Below are 14161 nucleotides of genomic sequence, written 5' to 3'. Positions count from 1 at the left end.
GAGTATAGATTCTTAGTCTCTTTGGTTAGGTTTATTCCTAGGTATCTTATAGTTTTGGGTGCAATTGTAAATGGGATTGACTCCTTAATTTCTCTTTCTTCTGTCTTGTTGTTGGTGTAGAGAAATGCAACTGATTTCTGTGCGTTGATTTTATATCCTGACACTTTACCGAATTCCTGTACAAGTTCCAGCAGTTTTGGAGTGGAGTCTTTTGGGTTTTCTACATATAGTATCATATCATCTGCGAAGAGTGATAGTTTGACTTCTTCTTTGCCATCTGCAAGGCATTTTGATGCTGGATGCAACCAGCATTTGCCCACATTCTAACGGCCAAAACCAGTCACAAAGCCAGCTCTGAGTTAATGGGACCACGGAAAACAGACTCTACCTCTTGACGGGAAGAGCAGCCAAGTCACCTGACAAAGGAGCAGGGTGGTCTTGTTTGATCATCTTTAAAAATAATGGATCAGAACTAGTAGCCAAGTAGCACAGCCAGAATTCTAAGCCAGGTGGCCTGCCCGGGGTGCTCTAAGTAACCATCTCCGAATCACAGGACATTTGGGGACATTCCGACGTGGGAACGACTACATTCCTGTATTTTGTCTCACTTTGCGCTTGTAATCTCCTTACCTTTCTAGCCCCTGTGCCCTCCCCCTATCCCCGGTGTCTGGCTCAGTGCCCAGTACCTGAGGGAAGTTCAAAATACCTATCACTTACAAGAGATGTGACACTTAACCTAAGTCTCAGTTGCCCACCTGCAGAAGGGGATAATCTTAGCACAGAACCTATCAGGTTGCGATAAGATTCCCAGGCCCTCCTGCAGAGAAAGCACCTGGCTCAGGGCTGGCCCTTGGTGAGCTCTCAGGATCAGTAGACTGGAATGGGCACCTGGGATGAATACAAGTGGGCTTTCTAAACAGTGGCAGGAAAACACCACTGGGTTTCCAGATGCAAACACCCGGGTTGCGGGTTGCGAGCACCAGGATTGCAAGCACCCGCGGGGTGGGGGGGGGCTATTTTTAAATACGATGTTTAAATTCCGAGAGCAGCTTTTAAAAAGAGGGAGGGAAAATCAAAACACGCAAAGGAACAAACTCACCAGAGCTGCGCCCGCAGCCGACCTTTCTCCCTTTACTTTTCAGTATTCCCCTCTGGGGTGCCTGCTTCTTCCAGGTTGGAGGCTGCCTGCGCGCGGCCGGGTTGCGGGGACGGGAGGGGGGGACCTACCTCTGGCTCCAAAGGTCTAGGTCACGTGGGCCGCGGAGAGGCGCGCTCAGAAGCCGGCGTAGGGCTGGGAAGTAGCGAGGGGCCGAGCTGCCGCACTTCTCGCCGCCTGCGCCACGGCTGCGCGGACCTAAGGGCTCGGGTGAGTGCGACGCGGCGCGCAGGGTCCTGCCTCGCGGTTGTCCCGGGACGCCGGGAGCGCCGGGTGGGTGTCTGCGGAGCCGCAGTGTGCGCAAGGCGGGAGCTAGAGCTTGGCCGGCTCGGAGTTTCCAGGTTGGGAACCGGGGAGGCTTGGCGCTAGGCTCTAGGTGCGTCCGGCCCGGGGAACGTTCCCGAAGTCTCCTGGCACAATCCGAGGCAGTCACACCGGGGCTTATTGCACGCCAGGAAACCTCTCAGTTCAGGGTTTTCCCCAGGGTGCGCGAAGCCTTGGGGTACTCCGTTACTCTTGATGCAAGGTGGGGACACATCCCCTGCCTCCCTCAACACGTCTTTGGGATGTTTTGATTTTGTGGGTGCTGTGGAAGAGGGGAAGCGGGAAATGCCTTCGAGTTGAGCACGCCACAGAAGAAGAATTGTCCTGATAGAGAGAAAGCAAGCACAAAAGAGAGACCTGGAATATAGGACTAGGGGGAAACGGGGGCACAGGATAGCTGGAAGCAGCTCCCTGCCAAGCAGATTCAGCCCTTACAGGGAAGTTCCTAGGAGCCAATGGGACCCTTAGAGACAAGTGGAAGCACCCAGTACCTTTTAGGACAGCTTGGTCTCACGGGAAAAAATAGGCTTTAGTGTATTTATGGATTCAAATCCCAGCAATGCATTTTGCTACTTGGCGACTTTGAGCAAATTTTTTTAGGTTTGCTAAGCCCCAGTCTCCCTATTTTAAAGACCGTTATTTTTTCTCCTCCTCTTAAATGGACAACTAACTTTTTACTATTTTTGGTGTGAGATGAGTAAAAACAGAGATGGAAGGAAGAAAAAAAATCAACTAGGGATGAATTTTGCTAACTTGAACTGTAGCTTTTAAGAAAGTTGTTCAAAATAGGAATTTTTACATTTTTGGAAAAAGTAGATCACACTGGCTTTGTTGGTGTATGAGAGTCTGTATGGTTGTCAAGATCCTTAGGACGATTGGGATTTCTAGATTTGTGCTCCAGGCCACTCTAAGTTCAATGGTAACTCTTTATAATGTAATGCAAGTGTTCTTAGCAAGAAGCTGTTTCATTCTTTTTTTTTTTTTTGGTGGGGGGAGGGAGTTGGGTTTTTTGGAAGGGCATAAGTGGTCTCACAAAATATATGACTCTAGCTTATAAACCAATTTATAATGGGGTTCTTCTAGACTGATTTTAGAGCCTCAGAAATTAGTGGGTTTTGACTGACAGGTGATTTAAGTAACTTAGAAGAGTGTTAAGTCCACAGGACTTGCCAGTTCACACCCCTTGAGAAAATAAAAACAAGAAGCAAATGGCATGACCGTATTTTGTTGATGACTTTGTTTTTGTTTTAGAAAGCATATGATGTGTCAGAGGAAAGACTACAATATTGGTATGCATGAAGTAAGATGAGAAGAGCTTAATTACAGCCTCAGATATCATCAGATACCCGTTTATTAGCACTGAAATTCCCGAGGTAAATAGGTAATGACCCATGAATAAGGAGTATAGTTCATTTTAAAAGGAAATGTGATTATTTCAGGTTAGCATTCCCAGGGGTTTAATACTGTGGGGTTTTCGTGGGCTGAACTAAGAACATTTAAAAGAATGGAAATAGGTAAGTTTCTCATAATTTGAAAGGTACCTTTTGAAGAATGACTCATGAATGTCTACATAGATTTGGGAGAGGGTAAGCTGGACAGAATGCTAAGAACTGTACCTTGGCCAAAAATAGGAACGGAGTTTAAACTTTTTCTGATATTTGCAAGTTCAAAGATTTAAGCAGCAATGGACTCAGTTCACAGCACAGTGATCAGGTACTTTCATCATAAAACCCAACTACTAAGCATAAATGAACTGAAACTACAGTACTGACATTTCTCTCCCTCAGAGATATTACAGGAATAGCCTTGTACATGAAACCGTATGTTTTGCTTTTATTGCTTTAAACCAGAACCTGGGAAGTTAGATGGGGAGGGGAGGGGATAACTTTAGGTCCTTTGATCAGTTGGCCTGATAGAGCAAATTCTTAGCATCTTATCTTTCCAAATCCTTGGGACTTACTTAACCTTTTCTACATATTCTGATTCTAATTAGTGGTTCATTTTAAACTGTTAGAGTTATTTACAGGTCGAAATATTTATGTAGGCATCCGGGGCTAGCCCTTCCTCCTTTCTCGTTTGGGACTCCATATCCCATTACTTATCTTTCAGAAAGACCACTAGACATATCTTGGTGTAACTATATGGTTCTTTGGGGGAGTAGGTAACCCAGCTCCCAAGAGATCGATTCTCCTTTTTCTTTCTCTGCAATCTGTTCTGTTCACAGTTCAACCTTTACTTTGTCCCAGATCATTTGCAAAGTCTCCCAACTTAGCTCTCAGATGTCAGATCCTCTCCACTCTAGCCTAACACTGATGCTGGAATGAGCTTTCTAAAGCACAAGACACTCCCCTCCTTAAATGCCTTCAGTGCCTCCTGACTGAAACCAGGATGAAGTATAAACTTCCTTTGTTTGGCCTGGATTTTGTTTCTTTTTCTTTTTTTTTTATTGTCTTATGTTAGTCACCGTACAGTACAGCATTAGTTTTTGATGTAGTGTTCCGTGATTCATTGTTACCATATAATACCCAGTGTTCCATCCAATATGTGCCCTCCTTAATATCCATTACTGATGGCTCACTGATCCCTCCACCCCTCTCCCTTCTAAAACACTCAGTTTGTTTCATGGAGTCCATAGTCTCTTATGGTTCGTCTCGCACTCCAATTTCCCCTACTTCATTTTTCCCTTCCTTCTCCTAATGTCCTTTGTGCTATTACTTATGTTCCACAAATAAGTGAAACCATATGATAATTGACTTTCTCTGTTTGATTTACTTCACTCAGCGTAATCTCCTCCAGTCCCATCCATGTTGATGCAGAAGTTGGGTATTCATCCTTTCTGATGGCTGAGTAATATTCTATCGTGTATGTGGACCATATCTTCTTTATCCATTTGTCTGTTAAAGTGCATCTCAGCTCTTACTACAGTTTGGCTATTGTGGACATTGCTGCTGTGAACATTGGAATGCATATGGCCCTTCTTTTCATTACATCTGTATCTTTGGGGTAAATATCCAGGAGTGAAATTGCTGGGTCACAGGGTAGCTCTATTTTTAATTTTTTGAGGAACCTCCATGGTTTTCCAAAGTGGTTGCACCAATTTGCATTCCCACCAATAGGGTAAGAGTGTTCCCCTTTCTCCACAATTTCTCCAACATGTGTTGTTTCTTGCCTTGTCAATTTTTGTCATTCTAACTGGTGTAAGGTGGTATCTCGATGTGGTTTTGATTTGAATCTCCCTGATGGCTCTTGATGATGAACGCTTTTTCATGTATCTGTTAGTCATTTGTATGTCTTTTTTGGAGAAGTGTCTGCTCATGTCTTCTGCCCAATTTTTGACTTGTTTATCTGTTTTTTGGGTGGTGTGTTTGAGAAGTTCTTTATAGATCTTAGATATCAACCCTTTGTCTGTTGTGTCATTTGTGAATCTCTTCTCCCATTCCGTGGGTTGCCTCTTTGTTTTGTTGACTATTTCCTTTGCTGAGTAGAAGCTTTTTGTGTTGATAAAGTCCCAAAAGTTCATTTTCACTTTTGTTTCCCTTGCCTTTGGAGACATGTCTTGAAAGAAGTTGCTGTAGCCGATGTCGAAGAGGTTACTGCCTATGTTCTCCTCTAGGATTTTGATGGATTCCTATCTTACATTGTGTTCTTTCATCCATTTAGAGTTTATCTTTGTGTATGGTGTAAGAGAATGGTCCAGTTTCATTCTTCTGTACATAGCTGTCCAATTTTCCCAGCACCATTCATTGCAGAGACTTTTTTCCATTGGATATTTTTTCCTGCTTTGTCGAAGATTAGTTGACCATAGAGTTGAGGGTCCATATCTGGGCTCTCTATTCTGTCTCATTGGTCTATGTGTCCGTTTTTGTGCCAGTACCATACTGTCTCGGTGATCATAGCTTTGTAATATACTTTGAAATCAAGCAAGGTGATGCCCCCAGATTTGTTTTTCTTTTTCAACATATCTTTGGTGATTCAGGGTCTTTTCTGGTTCATAAAGTTTTAAGATTGTTTGTTCCAGCATTTTGAAAAATGCCATTGGTAATTTGACTGGGATGGCATTGAAAGTATAGATTGCTCTGGGCAGTATATACATTTTAACAATGTTTATTCTTCCAAACCGTGGGCATGGAATGTTTTTCCATCTTTTTGTGTCTTCTTCAATTTCTTTCATGAGTATTTTGTAGTTCCTGACATACAGATCCTTTACCTCTTTGGTTGGGTTTATTCCCAGGTATCTTATGGTTTTTGGTGCTATTGTAAATGGAATCAATTCTTTAATTTCTCTTTCCTTAGTTTCATTGTTAATGTATAAGAAAGCAACTGATTCTGTGCATTGATTTTTTTATCCTGCCACATTACTGAATTGCTGTATGAGTTCTAGTAATTTGGGGATGGAGACTTGGGTGAGCATGTCACCTGCAAACAGAGTGAGTTTGACTTCTTCTTTGCCAATTTGAATACATTTTATTTCTTTTTGCTGTCTGATTGCTGTTGCTAGGACTTCTAGTACTATGTTGAACAGTAGTGGTGAGAGTGGAAATCCTTGTCGTGTTCCTGATCTCAGTGGGAAGGCTCTCAGCTTTTCTCCATTGAGAATGATATCTGCTGTGGGTTTTTCATAGATGGATTTTATGAAGTTGAGAAATGTTCCTTCTATCCCTATATTCTGAAGAGGTTTAATCAGAAAAGGATGCTGTATTTTGTAAATGCTTTTTCTGCATCAGTTGAGAGGACCATGTGGTTCTTGTCTCTTCTCTTATTTATGTGTTCTGTCACATTGATTGATTTGCAAATGTTGAACCACCCTTGCATCCCAGGGATAAATCCCACCTGGTCCTGATGTATAATCCTTTTAATGTACTGTTGGATCCTGTTAGCCAGAATCTTGTTGAGAATTTTGACATCTGTATTCATCAGGAATATTGGTCTGAAATTCTCCTTTTTGATGGGTTCTTTGCCTGGTTTTGGGTTCAAGGTAATGCTGGCCTCATAGAAAGAGTCTGGAAGTTTTTCTTTTGTTTCTATTTTTTGAAACAGCTTCAGGAGAATGGGTATTATTTCTTCTCTGAATGTTTGGTAGAATTCCCCAGGGAATCCGTCAGGCCCTGGACTCTTGTTTTTTGGGAGGTTCTTGATCATTGCTTCAATCTTGTTATACAGGTTGTCAATTTCTTCCTGTTTCAGTCTTGGAAGTTTATAGGTTTCCAAGAATGCATCTATTTCTTCCAGGTTGCTTAATTTATTGTCATATAGCTGTTGATAATAATTTCTGATAATTGTATTTATTTCCTTGGTGGTAGTCATCATCTCTCCCCTTGCACCCATAATTTGATTAATTTGGGTCCTTTCTCTTTTCTTTTGGATAAGTCTGGCCGTGGTTTATTGATCTTATTCTTTCAAAGAACCAGTTTCTAGTTTTGTTAATGTGTTCTGCTGTATTTCTGGTTTCTAATTAATTGATCTCTGCTCTAATATTAATTATTTCCCTTCTCATGCATGGGTTAGGCTTAATTCATTGTTGATTCTCCAGATCTTTAAGGTGTAAAGACAGTTTGTGTATTTGGGATTTTTTTTTTTTTTTTTTTTTTTTTGAGTGAGGCTTAGATGGCTATGTATTTCCTCCTTAGGACTACCTTTGCCGTATCCCTTAGGTTTTGGATCGATATGTCTTCATTCTCATTGGTTTCCATGAATTAACTAAGTTCTTCTTTGATTTCCTGATTGACCCAAACATTCTTGAGTGGGATGGTCTTTAGCTTCCAAATGTTTGCATTTCTTTCAAACTCTTTCTTGTGATTGAGTTCCAGTTTCAAACCACTGTGGTCAGAGAATATTCAGGGAATAATCTGTCTTTTGGTATCAGTTGAGACCTGATTTGTGACCCAGTTATGTGGTCTATTCTGGAGAAAGTTTCCATGCACACTGAGAAGAATGTGTATTCTGTTGTTTTAGGGTGGAATGTTCTGTATATATCTATGAGGTACATCTAGTCTAGTGTGTTATTCAAAGCTCTTGTTTCTTTGTTGATTTTCTGCTTAGTTGATCTGTTTATTGCTGAGAGTGGAGTGTTAAGGTCTCCTACAATTAATGTATTATCAATATATCTCTTTATTTTGATCAACGGTTGGTTTTTGTAGTTGGCTGCTCCCATGTTGGGAGCATAGATATTTACAACTGTTAGATCTTCTTGTTGGATAGACCCTTTAAGAATGATATAGTGTCCTTCTGTACCTGACTACAGTCTTTAGCTTAATATCTAATTTATCTGATATGAGAATTCCTGCCCCAGCTTTCTTTTGAGGTCCGTTGGCAGGAAAGATTGTTTTCCATCCCTTCATTTCCAGTCTGGATATATCTTTAGGTTCAAAATGAGTCTCTTGTAGACAGCATTTGATGGGTCCTGTCTTTTTATCCAGTCTGCAACCCTGTGCCATTTTATGGGAGCATTTAGGCTGTTCACATTGAGAGTGATTATTGATAGATAAGATTTTATTGTCATCATGATGCCTCTGAAGTCTTTGTTTCTATGGATTATCTCTGTACATCTCTGTTCTGTATCACTCTTGGGGTCTTTCTTCTTTTATAGAACCCCCCCCACCTTAATATTTCTTGCAGCACCAGCCTACTGGTCACATATTCTAAAAGAATATGTCTCTGCCGGTCCTGGAAGCTTCTCACCTCCCCATCTATTCTGAATGACAGCCTTGCTTGATAAAGAATTCTTGGCTGCATATTCTTCTTATTTAGTGCCCTGAATATGTCTTGCCAGCCCTTTCTGTCTTGCCACATATCTGTGGACAAGTCTGACGTTATTCTGATGGTCCTTTCTCTGTACGTAAGGAATCTCTTCCCCCAAACTGCCCTTAAAATGGTTTCCTTGGTTCTAAGATTTGTGAGTTTTACTATTACATGTCTAGGCATTGATCTGCCCTCATTGATCTTGGGGGGTGTCCTCTCTGCCTTTAGGACACAATTGCTTGTTTCATTCCCCAGATTGGGGAAGTTCTTGGCTATGATTTGGTCAAACTATCTTCTAGTCCTCTCTCTCTGTCTCCCCACCTCCTCACGGATCCCAGTAATCCTGATGTCAGAATGTTTCATGGCATCATTTCTCCCTCTAATTCTGTTTTCATGGATTTTAAACTGTTTGTTCCAGGCCTCCGCCTGCTTCTTCTTTTCTATCAGTTTTTCTTCAAGACCAACAATCATTCTTCTGACTCATTTCCCCTAACTGTTAGAGTATCTAGATTAGATTGTGTCTCATTGATAGCATTTTTAGATTCTGCCAAATCTGCTTTCACTTCTGCCCTTAACAAATCTATGTTGCCATTAATCATTTTCCCCAGCCTGACTATTGTCTTCATAACTGCTACTCTGAAGTCTATTTCTGACATCTTGCTTATATTCATATCCATCAGAACTGCTGGAGAGGCTATTGTCTCTGGGTCTTTTCTTTGTTGGGAATTCCTCCTCCTTGTCATTCTGTTAAGTTGTGGTTGAGGGAATGTACAGCTAAAAATAGTAACCACTATTCAGGCAAGGTGCACCCTGGGAAGTTTCAGAGCAATCAGAAGTCACCACCAAAAAGGAAAAAAAAAAAAACAAAAACCCAGCCAAAATGAGCCCCAAGAGTAAAATTTATAAAGTACAAAAACAAAAACACCAACAAAAAAAGAATAAAATAAATAAAATAAAAAAGTGGGGTGGGAAGGTGGTTATAGTCTCTCCATGTGGGTGAGGAAGGGTGTTTCAGTCCTTCCTGGGTGTATCTTGTTATCTTTGTTTGAGAACTCAACTTTCCAGAGATAAAGGGAAATTAAAACTGGTATATATACAAAGGTAGTATTGAGTAGGGGAAAAAGGACTACATTGAAGCTTATATCTATATATATAAAGAAAAGGAAAAAAAAAGTTACTATGGAATGTGTTGTGTTAAATATCTGGTTGAAATGATAAGTAGGTTAGAAAAAAAAAAAAGAACCAAGCATCATGAGAAAGAATTTTAAAAAAGAGAGAGAAAAAAGTATCCAAGAAATATACAGGCTGTGAGGCAACACCAGGAGCTTAATATACTCTTTTCCCCTTGGTGTTGGGGTTTTGCAGTTTTATGAGGACCCTGGGGTTGTTGTCCTCTGTTCTTTTGGCTTGTCTTCTGGGGGAGGGGCCTGCCACGTTGTTTTTCAGTCGATCCTGCTTGGGCGGAGTTGCCTGCCTTCTATCAAGGGGCTGGGCTCTGTGGAAACTGGTTTTTGGGCTTTTGTTCTCCGGAGGCTTTTGTTCTCTGGCAGCTTTTCTCCCCTCTTTGGAGGGTCAGAGCAAAGTAAACTGTCTGCACCCAGACCTCTGCCTCAGAGAGAAGCCATAGACCACTCATCTCTGAATCTTCCAGAACACAGACTTCCCCCCTTCAAGCTCCATTGAACAACACAGCCTCCCACAGGCTGTGTGTGACCCCAGCGACCCTCTCAGTGGTCGGCTGAGGCCCTCACTTGTTTCTGTACCTTTGTACCACCAAAACCCCAAGCAATACAGGTCCAGGCATGCCTGACCCCAGTGGCTGCCGTTCCCAGGACCGTGGGCACCAGTGCAAGCCCGGTCCTCTCAGGCACAGGGGGCCATTGGCTTCAGCCAGTTCCAGGACCATGGGCTTAGGTCTGTGCCTGCAGCCGCCTGGTCCCAGCAATTGTCCCTTAAGCCCCTTGTTCTGTTTGAGTGCTGTTATCAGTTCCTTCCCGTCTCTCAGCCACCAATCTCCAAGCTATTGCTGGTGTCCAAGTGCAGAGCACTTTCACATTGGGGTATTACTTTCCAATGGCTGGCATCTGGTGGCTCCCAAACCCCCTTCTGTTTATCCTCCCTGTCTTCACACTCCCACTTCCGTTTTTTTGTACCTCTTAGCTGATGATCCTCTGCCCCCGTAGAGATCCAGACATGTATAATCTTGTATCTCTGCAGAGTTCATGGGTGTTCAGAGTGCTTTGGTAGATCTCCAGCTCAATTCAGGGGAGCCGTTGAAATTGAGTCCCTACTCTTACGGCATCTTGCCCCCCCCCAAAGTATAAACTTCCTTCCATGAATTGCAGTGTCCTCCATGTGATTCCAACATAACTGCACAGACCAAAGTCACATGACCCCCTCAAGAACAGTGCTCCAGCCAAATCAAACTCTTCCTTGTTCCCTAAATTCACTCTGCCTTTTATATCTTCACAGGTAGGCATAGCTGTAGGCAGAAAGTAGGCGCTAAATCAATACCAGTTGAATGATAATAGAATTCCAGTATGGGTATACACCGTAAAATTGTTTCACCTTTTCTGACAAATTTGAAAATTTTCATAATCAATGTTGTACCTTCAGAAATTGTGGCAGAGTCTTGCTTTCTTGTCACAGAATAGTATATAGAGCCCTTAGCTGCCCTCTAAGTTTACCTTTATTTTCTCTTCTCTCTCAATTTTGTGGTCTCTCTAACTTCTCTTTATTTATAATGATGCAAAATTAATTTTATTCGCTTACCTGCAGCAAAGGAGGACATATACCCAAGGGACTGGGGACATAGGACAAGACCTCTGAAAGGTTTGACCTTGTGCTGAGTGAGGCAAAGGAGGGATCAGGGAAGTGGGGGTGGGGGGATGTGGTGTTCAAGGCAGTTCAGCAACTATCACAGCAGTCTTGCTTCAGGAGGTGGGAGCAACAAAGTAGGACTGGGGACACATCGCTCAGAAAGCAGGAACTGCCCAGAACAAAGGATTGTCAGTCATTTGGCAGCTGCAGTGTGGCCTTGGGCATGTAGAAATGTTGTCACTGTTCTGTTGGGAACATTGCTATGTGATTACCAGAAGGGCTGATTTTCATTTTCTCAGATTTCTTTACTCCTCCCTTCATATGCTCGAGTGCGTGCGCGTGCCCATATGTACACACATGCACACCCATTAGCGCACTCGTGCTAGTTGCAGGCATGGCGAAATCGAGTAGTGGTGATGTGGGAAACAAAGGCAGAAGAAAAATTATTAAATTTGCTTGTCATCTATAGTCTATTGACACGTCCTTGAAACAGGCAAAGTGACATTCCTCTAGGGACTCAGCTGCCTCGGAGTTAATACTTTGCTAAGGGCAAAAGGCAATTTTAGTCCCCCAGGATCCTGTAAGTCTACTTTAACATACAAAAATTCCTTTGGGAACTTACTTTATTTCTACCCTCCCATCACCCCCCCAATCCCCGCTCCAAGGTACATGTTGGCAGTCATCCTCCAAGCATATGACCCACCAATACACATGTGAAGGGTCTCATGACTCAGGTTTTATTAGACAATGATAAATGACCTTTCCCGAACAATAGCTAGTCCCTCCAAGGTCCTGGAAACCTTGCTTCCAAAATTCGTTAGAGATTTTTATTATCCCTAACCCCCTCCCAACTTGAAAGTATATAATGGGTCACTCCTCATGACCCCGGGGCAGCTCTTTCTGCCCACATGTCCTGTACCTGTGCTTTAATAAAATCACCTTTTGCACCAAAGATGTCTCAAGAATTCTTCCTTGGCTGTCAGCTTCAAACCCTAACATCTTTTCCTACATCAGTGGGAGTTCTTAGTTAATGATACCACTATCTGCCGCAGCCATGTAAGTCAGATCTGGGAATCATCCTAGGTTCTGTTCTATTTCAGCGTATAATATCTCCATCATTCACAAGGTCCTGCTAATTTTACCTTCAAATTATTTAATGAAGTCTGCCCTGTCCACACTTTTACTATTGCCTTTACCTGATTTAGCCTCCCTTGTCTTAGTTCTGTGTTACTATAAACTCCATTAACTGGTGTCTGTGCCTTCTCTCTTCTCATTTAAATCCATCCTCACACTATGGCCATAATATTCTTTACAAGATACAGAGCCCTCAGTAGTTTCTTCACTAGAGGATAAAGGTTCTGAACAGCTTCCAGGCTCTCTGCAGTCTGCCATCTATTGACTTCTCCGGCTCCATCCTGCCTTTTATCCACTTCCTACTTTATGCTGATATCTTGCCTGTGTCTTGGTTATCTGTTGCCATGCAACAGAGTTTGAAAAGGTCTAAAACCCTGGCCCAAGAAAATAGGAAAGGCAACAGCAAATGAAGAGTGTGGGGAAATTCATCTAACTAGGAGTTAAGGTCAGGGTCATGAATGGCTTAGAGATTTGCAGTGGTCCAAGCCAGTCTTGATAAGGACCTGGATTAGGACTTGGGAGTAGTGCTAAGGAGGAGAGGGCAAATTTGAAAGACAATTAAGAGATTCAGTTGGTGATTGATTGGCTGCCGGACGGCTGCAAGGAGAGAGATAAATCAAGAAAGTATCTAGGGTTTCTAGCTTCAGTGTTTTGAGACTATTTCTCCTTTCCTTTCCTTTCCCACTTAAAAATTTTTTTTTTAATTTTTAAAGATCTAGCTGGTGACTATCAAGTGATTTCTGAATTGGATCAGCAGCGTTCCATCTAGCCAGTAGAGGGGAATCTCTGAGGCGCCATTAAAAAAAAAAAAAAAAAAAAAAGGAAGGTCTTTATAGGAGGGTGGAGCAAGAAAGTTATTAGTAAAAGAAAATGATTGTTCATCTTTCTCTCAGGGGGAAAAGCGAAGGGTCTTATCATGCAGATGACCTCATCTTCCCAGGGGGAGGGTGGAGAGGACCCCTGTGGCAGACTCATTGGTACCCATCAGAAAATTCCTGACTGACTAATGAAGACTGTATTTCTGGGAAAGGTTGAATCTGCAGTTAGACTATGCATTAAGCCCTAGCTTGGGGACTTGGCCTAAGTGATGTCATTTTCGGCCTGTGGTTTTCTTTTTTAAAATTCCCACCCTTTTTTTTTTTTTTTTTAAGTTTTTTTTTTTTTTTTTTTTTTGACAGAAAAGACCACAAGTAGGCAGAGAGTCAGGCAGAGAGAGGAGGAAGCAGGCTCCCCGCCGAGCAAAGAACCTGATGTGGGGCTCAATCCCAGGACCCTGAGATTATGACCCGAGCTGAAGGCAGAGGCTTTAACCCACTGAGCCACCCAGGTGCCCCAAATTCCCACCTTTATTCAGACTCTCAGCTTAACTGAGAGATATGGTTAAAATATAGGCAATTTGAGAATTGAGAATATTTGAGAATATTTCTAACAAAGACAGAAAATAGAGAAGTAGGAACATGTTTAGGGAAGAAGATACTAAGTTGGGTGTTTGGGTTCTTCTTGATTACTTTTGATTTTTGTCAACATAATTCACATATGTAGGTGAAAAATCCAAATCCTATTACACTTCTCACCACAAAAAATTTTAGTGTCTTCACCATCACTCCCCACCCTTCCCTTATCTGTAAGGTTTTCTCTGATCTTGTCTGTTTCTTCTGTTATCTAACTCCAAATTTCTAAGTAATCTGCATAGTCTATTTCTTGACTTACTGGTTTAAGAGTTGTGTGTTTTTCTCAATTTGAGATATTTCCTATGGACTTCCTATTAATCAAGGTTGGAATTTAACACTCTTACCTGATGTCCCAACTTGCCTGCCCCCCATCCTGTTCAAATGGCTATGGAATATCTGGTTGTTGCTAAGTCAGTGTCTGATGCTTACTTTATTATGCAAGTATGACTCACTGCTGAGCCGAGTAGTATACTCTGCATTGCCTTCCTGTACAGTTTTATATTCTCCATTGAGAGAATAGCTTCCTCTTTTTGGATTG

At 42.1% G+C, this 14161-nt stretch overlaps 1 protein-coding gene across 1 annotated transcript in view; it reads left to right on the top strand.

Moving 5' to 3' along the window:
- Positions 1-1303: 1303 nt before the first annotated feature.
- Positions 1304-14161, top strand: part of LOC111147346 (carboxypeptidase, vitellogenic like) — a 127604-nt gene continuing 114746 nt past the window's right edge. Inside the window, exon 1 of the mRNA XM_022503347.1 lies at positions 1304-1366. The gene's annotated coding sequence lies outside the window, so the exon portion shown is untranslated. The remainder of the gene's footprint in view (positions 1367-14161) is intronic.

The sequence above is a fragment of the Enhydra lutris genome, unplaced genomic scaffold (assembly GCF_002288905.1).
Source record: "Enhydra lutris kenyoni isolate GAN:26980312 unplaced genomic scaffold, ASM228890v2 scaffoldscaffold16, whole genome shotgun sequence".
NCBI classification, from domain to species: domain Eukaryota; kingdom Metazoa; phylum Chordata; class Mammalia; order Carnivora; family Mustelidae; genus Enhydra; species Enhydra lutris.
The sequence above is the reverse complement of the archived record's forward strand: the minus strand, read 5'-3'. Positions and strand labels throughout refer to the sequence as shown.